Source organism: Bos grunniens, chromosome 12 (genome assembly GCF_055505025.1).
Source record: "Bos grunniens cultivar Pamir isolate PY7600 chromosome 12, Bosgru_T2T1.0, whole genome shotgun sequence".
In the NCBI taxonomy this organism is placed as follows: Eukaryota; Metazoa; Chordata; class Mammalia; order Artiodactyla; family Bovidae; genus Bos; species Bos grunniens.
Genome location: NC_141176.1, coordinates 15,761,451 through 15,772,346, shown reverse-complemented (window position 1 = coordinate 15,772,346; position 10,896 = coordinate 15,761,451). Strand labels below are relative to the sequence as shown.

Sequence of the window (10,896 nt, the reverse complement as noted above, 5' to 3'; positions counted from 1 at the left end):
GGAAGATGCCAATGGAAAGCTGTTTTTTTAAGGAAGCCACCCACCATTTCCTTCAATATAAACTTATAATGAAATTCTGTACAAAACCCTTCACAGCTGGGCCACTTGCTTACCTGTTCAAGCTTCCCTGCCTCTTTTTACCATCCGCTCTCTGCTGCGAGGGGGAGCGCAGGCAGAGTGATTCTGACCTGCTGCACGGAAGTCTTGTTCTTTTCTTGAAGATTTCACTGCATTTTATCTTGGAAGAGTTTACTGATTCCTCCAACCATTCCATCCACCCTCCGTGCTCCAGTGAGGTAACTGTCCTCCACGTTACTGAAGTCACTGAATTCCTTGTCTTTGCTTCACTGTTATTCCTGAAATCAAGGAGGGGGTTTTGTCAGTCTCCCTTCTTTGCCGATGGCATTCTGTACAGATTTGCTGATGGGGTAAATAGTGAGCTTTCAATTTCTCTGTGTGGCTCCTGTTTTCAAACACAGTCTCTAAGTTTGGGAAAGTGGATAACCAGACCAGAATGTGTGGTCTGTAGGACAGCAGTATCTTCTTGCTGAAGTGCTTGCGTCACAAGCCGCTGGTCCCAGCAGTCCCTTACGGAGTCAAAGGTGAAGGTACCTAATTGCAAAGAATGCAAAATGCTTCTCTTCTGTCTTAATGGTGAAATATTTATTTTTCAGAGCACCTCACGTGTGTGAATGCTTAGCTTCCCCTAGTGTCTGGAATTAACAGTTATGCTCTTTGTATTGGCTGCTGCATGACGGGCTTTTTCTTATCCATCCTGGATCCCCAGGTTGTGTCCCAGTGATCCCACGGTGGGAGATGCGCATTTTGCTGAATCCGGAAAAATGCAGCGCCCTTGTCTCCTCCCTGGTGGTGCTTCAGAATATCCTGGTGTGATTTTTCCAAATACAGATGGAACTCTGCATGCCACATAACAGACAGAGGGGTTTCTATACATTAAGTCGGAAACTGAAGAGGATCTTAAACTTTCCCTGTTTTCAAGCTAACAAGTTAGCCTACCACAGTTCCATGTACATTTTATGAAAAGACTTCCCTGGGGGTCCAGCGGCTAAGACTCTGCACTCACAATGCAAGGGCCCGGGTTTGCTCCCTGGTCGGGAAGTAGATTCCACATGCTGCAACTAAGAGTTTGCATGCTGCAACTAAGATTCAGCATAGCCAGATAAGTAAGTAAAATACTTAAAAAGACACAAGACCTCTAGGTTAGAGATAATGGTCTACCACTCACAGCAAAAACAGTGGCCAGAGCAGCATCTTGCATTGGGTCCCATCCCCCACCCCCAACAGAGTGACATGGTGAGGGCCAGACGGTCCCAGCGCTTGCAGTGGGGTGCACTACAGCATTAGGAGCTTACAAGGCTACTAACATATCTGCCCATCCTTCCCTCTGGATAAGCACATTACTTACATACCTGGAATGCAGGCAAGTCTCTGCAGGAAATGGGAAGATATCTCTAGTTTAAGGTATCTCTGAGGAGCTACATCTCCAAATCTCTTCAGAGGGATACCCTGTCTCTACATTCCAAGGATGTCTATTATTTAAACATATTCCTTGCAAATTTGAAGATGATTCAGAGAAGTGGAAAGCTATCTCATGCTCTTGGAGACTGGAAGAATTAATTGTGTTAAAATGGTCATCCTACCCAAAGTAATCTACAGATTTAATGTGATCTCTATCAAATTACATGACATTTTTCACAGAACTAGAATGTATAATCCTAAAATTTATAGAGAACCATAAAAGGCCCAGAATTGCCAAAGTAATCATGAGCAAAAGGAACACAGCTGGAGGCATAACCCTCCTAGACAATATTACAAAGCTACAGTAATCAAAACAGCATTGAACTGGTACAAAAACAGACATATGGCTCAATGGAACAGAATTAGAAACAAAAACAATAAGCCCACACACCCATGGTCAGTTAATCTCCAACAAAGGAGGCAAGAATATACAATGGAGAAAAGACAGTCTCATCAGCAAGTCGTGCTCAGAAAGCTGGACAGCCTCATGTAAATCAGTGAAGTTAGAACACTCTCTCACATGATACACAAAAATAAACTCAAAATGGCTTAAAGACTTAAATATAAGACATGACACCATGAAACTCCTAGAATAAAATATAGGTACACCATTCTCTGACATAAATTATACTGATGTTTCCTTAGGTCAGTCTCCCAAGGCAATAAAAATAAAAGCAAAAATAGACAAATGAGGCTTAATCAAAATTAAAAGCTTTTGCACAGCAAAGGAAACCATAAACAAAATGAAAACACAACAACCTATGGACTGGGAGAAAATATTTGCAAACAATGTGACAGATAAGGAATTAATTTCCAAAATACACAAAAAGCTCAGATAGCTTAATAATTAAAATAAATAAATTAAAAAATGGGCAGAAGACCTAAAGAGACATTTCTCCAAAGAAGACATACAGATGGTCCAATAGGCACATGAAAAGGTGCTCAACATCACTAATTATTAGAGAAATGCAAACAACAACTATAATGAGGTATCACCTCAAACTGGTCAGAATGGCCATCATTAAAAAGTCTACAAATAATAAATGCTGGAGAGAATGTTGAGAAAAAGGAACCCTCCTATACTTCTGGTGGGGAATGTAAATTGGTGCAGCTAATACAGAGAACAGTATGGCAGTTTCCTGGGCCTTCCCTGGTGGCTCAGATGGTAAAGAAACTGCCTGCAATGTGCGAGACCTCGGTTTGATCCCTGGGTTGAGAAGATCCCCTGGAGGAGGGCATGGCAACCCACTCCAGTATTCTTGCCTGGAGAATCCCCAAGGACAGAGGAGCCTGGAGGGTTATAGTCCACAGGGTCACAAAGAGTCGGACATGACTGAGCGACTAAGCACAACACAGCACATATGGCGGTTCCTTAGAACTCTAACAACAGAGTTACTATATGACCCAGGAATCCCACTCCTGGGCATATATTGGAGAAAACTTGAATTCAAAAAGTTACATGCACTCCAATGTTCATAGCAGCACTATTTACAATAGCCACGATATGGAAGCAAAGTAAAAGTCCACTGACAGATAAATGGATAAAGAAGATGTGGTCTATCTATCAACCTATCCATGTATGTACACACAGGGACACACACACACACACAGTGGAATGCTATGCTATGCTAAGTCACGTCAGTTGTGTCCGACTCTGCGACCCCATAGACAGCAGCCACCAGGCTCCCTGTCCCTGGGATGCTCCAGGCAAGAGCACTGGAGTGGGTTGCCATTTCCTTCTCCACAGTGGAATACTACTCAGTCGTAAAAAGAATGAAATAAGGCCATTTGCAGCAACATGGATGGACCTAGGGATTATCATACTAAGTGAAGTGAGTCAGACAGAGACAGACATTGTATGATATCACTTACATGAGGAATCTAAAAAATAATGCAAATGAATTTATATACAAAACAGAAACAGGCTCACAAACATAGTAAACAAACTTACGGTTACCAAAGGGGAAAGGGGAGGAGGAGGGATAAATTGGGAGTTTGGGATTAGCAGATACAATGTACCAAACATAAAATAGATAAACTACAAAGTCCTACTATATAGCACAGCAACTATATTCAGTATTTTGTAATAAACCATATGGAAAAATATGAAAAAGAACAAAATATATATGAACCACTTTGCTGTACACCTGAAACTAAGATAACACTGTACATCAACTAAACTTCAATTAAAAAAAAAACACCCAAATATGCCTTTTTCTCAGAAGACCCAGACCAAACTGGAGTATGAAAGTCTTGAAGAATTGTTTCCAGCATGCAAACTCATAGAAAAAGAACAGCAACTCTATAGGAAAATGGGCAAGGAGTATAATCAGAGAGTTCACAGAAAAGAGACTCCTCCTCACTCAGAATACAAGCAATACAAGTAAAAACTGCACTCTGATATTATTTCTGATGGGCTTCCTTGGTGGCTCAGTAAAAAGCCCACTTGCCAATGCAGAGATGCAGGTTTGATTCCTGGGTGAGGAAGATCCCCTGGAGAAGGAAATGGCAACCCACTCCAGTATTCTTGTCTGAAGAATCCCATGGACAGAGGAGCCTGGTGGGCTACAGTCCATGGGGGCACAAAAGAGTTGGACACAACCTAGAGACTAAAAACAGCAACAGTAATTCTTTCTGACCCATCAGATTGCAGATAGAACACTGTGCTATTCCTCTGTTGTGGAGGCTGCACACAACAGAAATAAGCAGCCCCGAAACTAACACATCACATCACAGATGCACATAACCACTGACCATGACCTTCCTTTCTAGCAGTTTATTCTACTTATATAATCACTGCAAATGAACTAGTGTATATAGAAAGCTGTTCTTTGAGGTATCATTTGTGATTGTGATGGAGGGCTGTTTGAATAAATTATGGCATTGTCTCAGTCCACGTGGGCTCCTATGACAAAGCACCATAAACCGGGGGGCTTGAATGGCACAGTTGTCCCTGACAGTTCTGGAGGCTGGAGCATAATCGGGTTCTGCTGAGGGCCCACTGCCTGGTTTGGAGATGGCCATCTTCTCACTGTGTCCTCACGTGGTGGAAGATGGTGAGGGAGCTTTCTGGGGTCTCTCGTAAGGACACTAATCCCATTCATGAGGGGTCCACCCTTATGACCTAATCACTTCTCAATGGCCCTATTCCTAATAGCATCACATTGGAGGTTAGAATTTCCACAGGTGAATTTTGGGAATGCACACCCACAGCAGGTGTTGTGCAGGTTGAAATATTTGTTTATTGAAATGATATGCAATCATAAGAATGAAGAAGTCTTCATGTACTGCTATGAAATAATCTTCAAAAAATATTTTTGTGTGAAAAAGCAAAGTACAGAACAGTGTGTTCAGGAAAAAAAAAAAAAAAAAGCTTATTTGCTAGTATGGGCGTAGAATGTCTCTAAAGGATACAAAGGGCTTCTCAGGCGGTGCTAGTGGTAAAGTACCTGCCTGCCAATGCAGGAGACTATTAAGAGACATGGGTTCGACCCCTGGGTCAGGAAGATCCCCTGGAGAAGGGCATGGCAACCCACTCCAGTGTTCTTGCCTGGAGAATCCCATGGACAGAGGAACTTGGTGGGCTACAATCCACAGGGTCGCAAAGAGTCAGACACAACTGAAGCGACTTAGCACACAAAGGATACACAAAGATAGGAAATCTCTGGAAGGAAACCGGAAACACTCCAGGAAGGAGTGGACTTCCTGTAACTGTGGACTTTTTGTAACCTTGATTCATGTGAATGTGTTATTCATTACATGAATTCAATGTTTTACAAGCTGAGCCCCATGCCACACCTACTTAATCAGAATGTCTACATTTAAAAAGTCCTTTTGGAGACTCTGTCACCAGCTTGGGGCTGAAGAACCAGTCTTATAGCAGGAACTATGGGCAGGGAATGACTTCACTAGATAACCAAACAGCAGACAATCAGCATAGCTAGTTCACAGTTCCCCTCTCTTGCTGGAACAAAACATAAAGCACCAGAGTAGAAAGAAGTCTCAAAAGTCAACGAATGGGGACTTCCCTGGTGGTCCAGTGGCTAAGACGCCTCCCTCCCAATGCAGGGGCCTGGGTTGGATCCCTGGAACTAGATCCCACGTGCCGCAACTAACAGTTCACATGTCACAACTAAAGACCCTGCATGTCACAACCAACACCTGGAGAGCCAAGGAAAAACATTAATATTAAAAAAAAAGAGGACTTCCCTGGTGGTCCAGTGGATAAGAATCCGCCTGCCAATTCAGGGGACATGGGTTCGATCCCTGGTCCGGGAGGATTCCACATGCCACAGAGCAACTAAGCCTGTAGCCACAGCTACTGAAGTCTGCTAGCCTAGAGCCCCGTGCTCTGCAACAAGAGCAGCCACCGCAAGGAGAAGCCAAACACTGCAATGAAGAGTAGCTCCTGCTTGCTGCAACTAGAGAAAGCCCTCCCACGGCAACGAAAACCCAGCGCAACCAAAAATGATAAATAAAAAATAAATAAGAGAGAAGTCACCAATGCTCCCCGCTTCAGTGCTCAGGGCCCTCAACCTACAGTCCTCTTGGCCAACGTGCCCTGAGCCTTGCATTTCTGCAGGTGGCTTGGCCTCATTTTCCACAGGCTATGTCAACATTTTAATGCACTTAAACTTACATTTTTGGGGGGAGGGGGCAGTTTACAGTAGTACACACATAACTCATGTTGGGCTGGACTTTCTACTAGCTGAAACTCCTGTCTTTCAGCTGTGCCCCCCACAGACGCGGGTGCTGCTGCACACGGAGGAAACTTATTAATACACTGTGACACTGTTCTCTCACTTTGCACACCAGATGTTTCAGCATCTGATTTGTGCCGTATGTGGTTTCCTTCCTTCTTCTTTTTCTGAAATTCCATTTTAGGCCTGCTAAAGTACATGGAAGATGATACCGTTTTGCATTCATTTGGCAAACCTAAGAAAAAAGTCATTATTTCAAATCCTGGAAGAAAGCATGTAGGATGAGCACAGCACGGAGCTGATGTCTTGAAATCTGGGTTCTAACTGAAACCCCAACCTGTACTAACTGTGACAACTGCAACATCTTAACTTCTCCAGGCCTTAGTATCTTCCTCTAGAAAATGCAGACTAATACTCTGGTTTAGTAAATGGTTCAATAAATGGAGGATATCATAGGAATCTCTTTACCATGAGAAAATTTTTTTTTTTCCGTCATGCCAAATGGCCCAACCAGGGATTGAATGTGTGCCCTTCGCAGTTAAAGCAAGGAGTCCTAACCACTCGACCACTTGGGAGGTCCCAGGAAATTCTTATACACCGGTCTCTACTGTGAATCAGGTGCAAAATATGGGATGCCTGTTCACATTCTCTTAAAAAATTTTTTTTTTATTTTTAGTCTTTATTGAGTTTGTTACAATATTGCTTCTGTTTTATGTTTTGTGGTTTTGTTTTTTTTTTTGGTCACAAGGCACCTGGGATTCTAGCTCCTGGGCCAGGGATTGAACCTGCAACCCCTGAACTGGAAGGTGAAGTCTTAACCACTGGACCGCCAGGGAAGTCCCCACATTCTCTTTTACACAGCCTTGATAAAATGTTTCAAAAATATGTTTTAGCTCATGGGCATTACCTACTACTGTCCTCAAAACTTATTTTCACTCAAAATCTCCTTGCCATCATGCATTCAGCAGTTTGAGAGACGGCTGACAACACAGGCCTGTGGACTAAACCCTGGACGGGGAGCCCTGAGTCCTGACTCCAGTACTGGCCCAGACCCCCAAAGCCACAGAGCAGCAGTCCAAGATGAGATGATTCAGTTCAGTTCAGTCGCTCAGTCGTGTCCGACTCTTTTCGACCCCATGAATCGCAGCACGCCAGGCCTCCCTGTCCATCACCAACTCCCGGAGTTCACTCAGACTCACGTCCATCGAGTCGGTGATGCCATCCAGCCATCTCATCCTCTGTCGTTCCCTTCTCCTCCTGCCCCCAGTCCCTCCCAGCATCAGAGTCTTTTCCAATGAGTCAACTCTTCGCGTGAGGTGGCCAAAGTATTGGAGCTTCAGCCTCAGCATCAGTCCTTCCAAAGAACACCCAGGACTGATCTCCTTTAGAATGGACTGGTTAGGTCTTCCCATCTTCTATACATCTATTCTTCCTGAGCCCTTAGGCCACTGAGTCTTTATTCAAGCTTGTCTGAGCCACTCTAAGATTCTCGTTCAGCGTTAACAAGTTGTTAGATGTCACTTTAAAATGGGTGAGCTGGGACTTCCCTGAAAGTCTGGTGCTTAGGTCCAGTGGTTACGACTCTGAGCTTTCACTGCAAGGGGTAAATGTTCGATCCCTGGTCAGGGAAGTTCCACCTGCTGCGTGGTGAGGCAAAAAAAAAAAAATCTAAAATGGGTGAGCTGGGGATTCCAGTGGTCAGGACTCGGTACTTTCACTGCCTTGGGTGTGGGTTTGATCCCTGGTGGGGGATCTAAGATCTCACAAGCTACATGGTGCCACCAAAGGGAAGGGGTTGGTGAGCCTAGCATCTTCCTGTACTGTATGAATCTTCCCTCTGTGTGTTCATGTTCTTCTTATTTCCAAAACAGAACATTAAAAATGCAAAGCTGGTTTTAGTCTTGTAGGGTGATGCCTTCGCTTTTGGTCTGTTTCTGGAGGAAATGCTGGAAATGTGCCTGAAAGGCTGTGCTGTTGTACCTGGGGCTGGAAATGCCAGGTCACAGCCCTTCCCGCAGATGCCTGGCCGTGGAGTGGAGGGTGGAAAATGTGTCCAAGAACTGATGGAGTAAGATTCGTATTTCATGGCAAGGTGAGAAGAATTTAAGCATAAAACTGTTCTCTGCCTGTTCGGGCCTCCTCCCTCTCCTTTTATGCGTGTGTGCATTTACGTTAACCAGACCTCCTCGGAGGATAACCTTCCTTAATCTCAACAAAAGTCACAACTTCTTAGGGGATAACCTTCTTTCTTAGTCTTGTAAGAGGCCACGAGGACCCCTGACCCAGTACTCGCTCTGTAGTGCAATCTGGATTGTGTAAATGGTCTATAACGCGTACAGCCCTCTGTCTCAAAAATTTGTATAACTTGACCTCTAACAGGCAGAACAGTCCTCAGAACTTTCTGAGAGGTTGTTTCCTTGTCCTAATCCTCAGTTTGGCTTTAGTGAAATGAATTTCCATTTTTTTTTTAGACTGACTAATTTTTTCTTTGACAGGATATTAGGATGTGAAATAAAATGCATATTCTATGGCAAGACGAGAAAAATTGAAACAGAAAAGATCTTCTCTGCCCTTTGGCCCCTCTCTTCCCCCTGCTGTGCACCGTGTATCTGCCTTGTGCCTGGACCAAACCTCTACCATCCACAGAAATACCTGCTCAACTGCAACGAACAGTGTTCTCCTAGCATCTTTTATCTTTTAAGACAATGCCTTAAAAGATAACATTCCTTCCTGATCTTCCAAGGAGTCACATGACCCACCTCGATGGCGATTAGATCCGGATCGTGTAAACTGTCAATAATGCGTCGCTTTGACGCACGGTCCTCGGTCTCAAAAAGCTTATGTGAACTGCATCTTGACTTCTAATGAGCAGGACGGTTCTTGGAGCTTTCTGAGAATCTCTTCCTGGATTATAATCCTCAAATTTGGCTTGAATAAAACTTTCCAATTCTTTCTTAGATCGACTGATTGTGCTTTTGTCTACACGGAGAAGGAACACCTAGTTGGCTGATGCTAAAGATATCCAAGCAACCAATACTATCATCCTCTCCCTTCTGAGAATCTGAGATCAAAGAAGATCCAGGCTTAGACTGCTGCAGAAAGAAGAGTTTATGACAGGAAAAACAAGGAATTTCCACCAGGTTATCAGGCACTGACATGACCTGCTAATAAGTTTTTATGGGATGATTAAAGTGGCAAAACTGGATATCATTTTGGAACGTTTTTCACACATCCCTTCCTAGAGGCAAGGGGCTGTGTGAAAGTATGGACAATATGTGGGGTCTTTCAGCCTGTGCTTTTTTTTTTTTAGTATTTATTTGGCTGCGTCGGGTTCTAGTTGCAGCACGTGGGATCTTTCGTGGCAGCGCACAGACTCTCTAGTTGTGGCTCATGGGCTTAGTTGCTCCTCGGCATGTGGGATCTTAGTTGCCTGATGAGGGACTGAACCCATGTCCCTCGCATTGCCAGGCGGATTCTGAACCACTGGACTACCAAGGAAATCCCAGCCTGCAGTTGATGGCTTCTGCAGGCCTCGTGATGTGGTTGCAGAGTGTCGTTTCCCTCCTCTTCGTGCTTAGGTCCTCAAAATAGATGTTCCCACTTCACTGTGTCCTGATATTCTTGGACCCTGCCTCCCTCCCACTGAGATTCTAGCTGGAGCCAAAAACTGGACCAACTTTACTTTTTTCCTGTCTGTCACAGGCAGATCTTTTTAAGTCCTTCTTAGAGAGAAAAGACAACTCCAAACTTCAATATGGCTGGGTTGGAGACTTCCCTGGGGGTCCAGTGGTTAGGACTCCACGCTTCCACTGCAGGGGGCACAGGTTCGAGTCTTGGTCAGGGTACCAGGATTCTGCATGCAGCACAGTGAGACCAATATATATATATACATATATACCTGGTTGAGTTGAAAACAACTTCCCAGGTGGCACCAATGGTAAAGAATCTGCCTGCCAATGCAGGCGATGCAAGAGACATGGGTTCGATCCCTGGGTGGGGGAAGATCTCCTGGAGTAGGAAATGGCAACCTACCCCAGTATTAAAACATGTTAGAGTTGAGACATGTGGTAAATTGAATGAATGGTGGCCCCGCTGGTCCTTCTGGACTCCTGCCTCTGTGACTTGGTAGCTCCTTCCATCAAGAGATGAAGTCTATTGCCTGCCTCTCCACCTCCAGCCTTGTGATTTGCTTTGACCAGGAGATTGGCAGAAGCGTCAGTGTGGCAGGACTAAGTTTAGGCTTCCAGAGGCCTTAAGCACTTCTATTCTCTGGGAGCTCTGCCTCCACCAGAACCATCCAGGGCTGGCTGCTGGAGGATGAGAGACCAGGCAGGCGAGCAGTGACTCCTTACAGCCGAGATCATCCCAGAACTGCCAGCTGACCAGCCAGCTGACGCAGATGCACGAGATAGCCTGGCCAAAATGAAACAAGACCAGAACCGCCCAGCTAAGCTCGGCCGAAACTGCTGATCTGCAGAAGCTTAAGCTAAGCAGATGGTGGTTGCTTTAGGCCACTAAGTTTGGGGTTAGTTTATTCTGCAGCCGTATTTTGGTAACTGTTTACCGTTTCAGGAGAAGACAACGCTTCCCTGGTGGCTCAGATGATAAAGAACCTGCCTGCAATGTGGGAGACCCAAGTTTGATCCCTGGGTCGGGA

The 10,896-nt window shown here is 44.7% G+C and overlaps 1 long non-coding RNA gene across 1 annotated transcript; it reads left to right on the top strand.

Annotated features, from left to right (window-relative positions):
* Positions 1 to 7,804: 7,804 nt before the first annotated feature.
* On the top strand, positions 7,805 to 9,196 carry LOC147361411 (uncharacterized). Its single transcript, XR_015137875.1, has 2 exons — positions 7,805 to 8,331; positions 8,735 to 9,196. It is a non-coding gene; the product is annotated as an uncharacterized LOC147361411 (long non-coding RNA).
* The last annotated feature ends 1,700 nt before the right edge of the window (positions 9,197 to 10,896 follow it).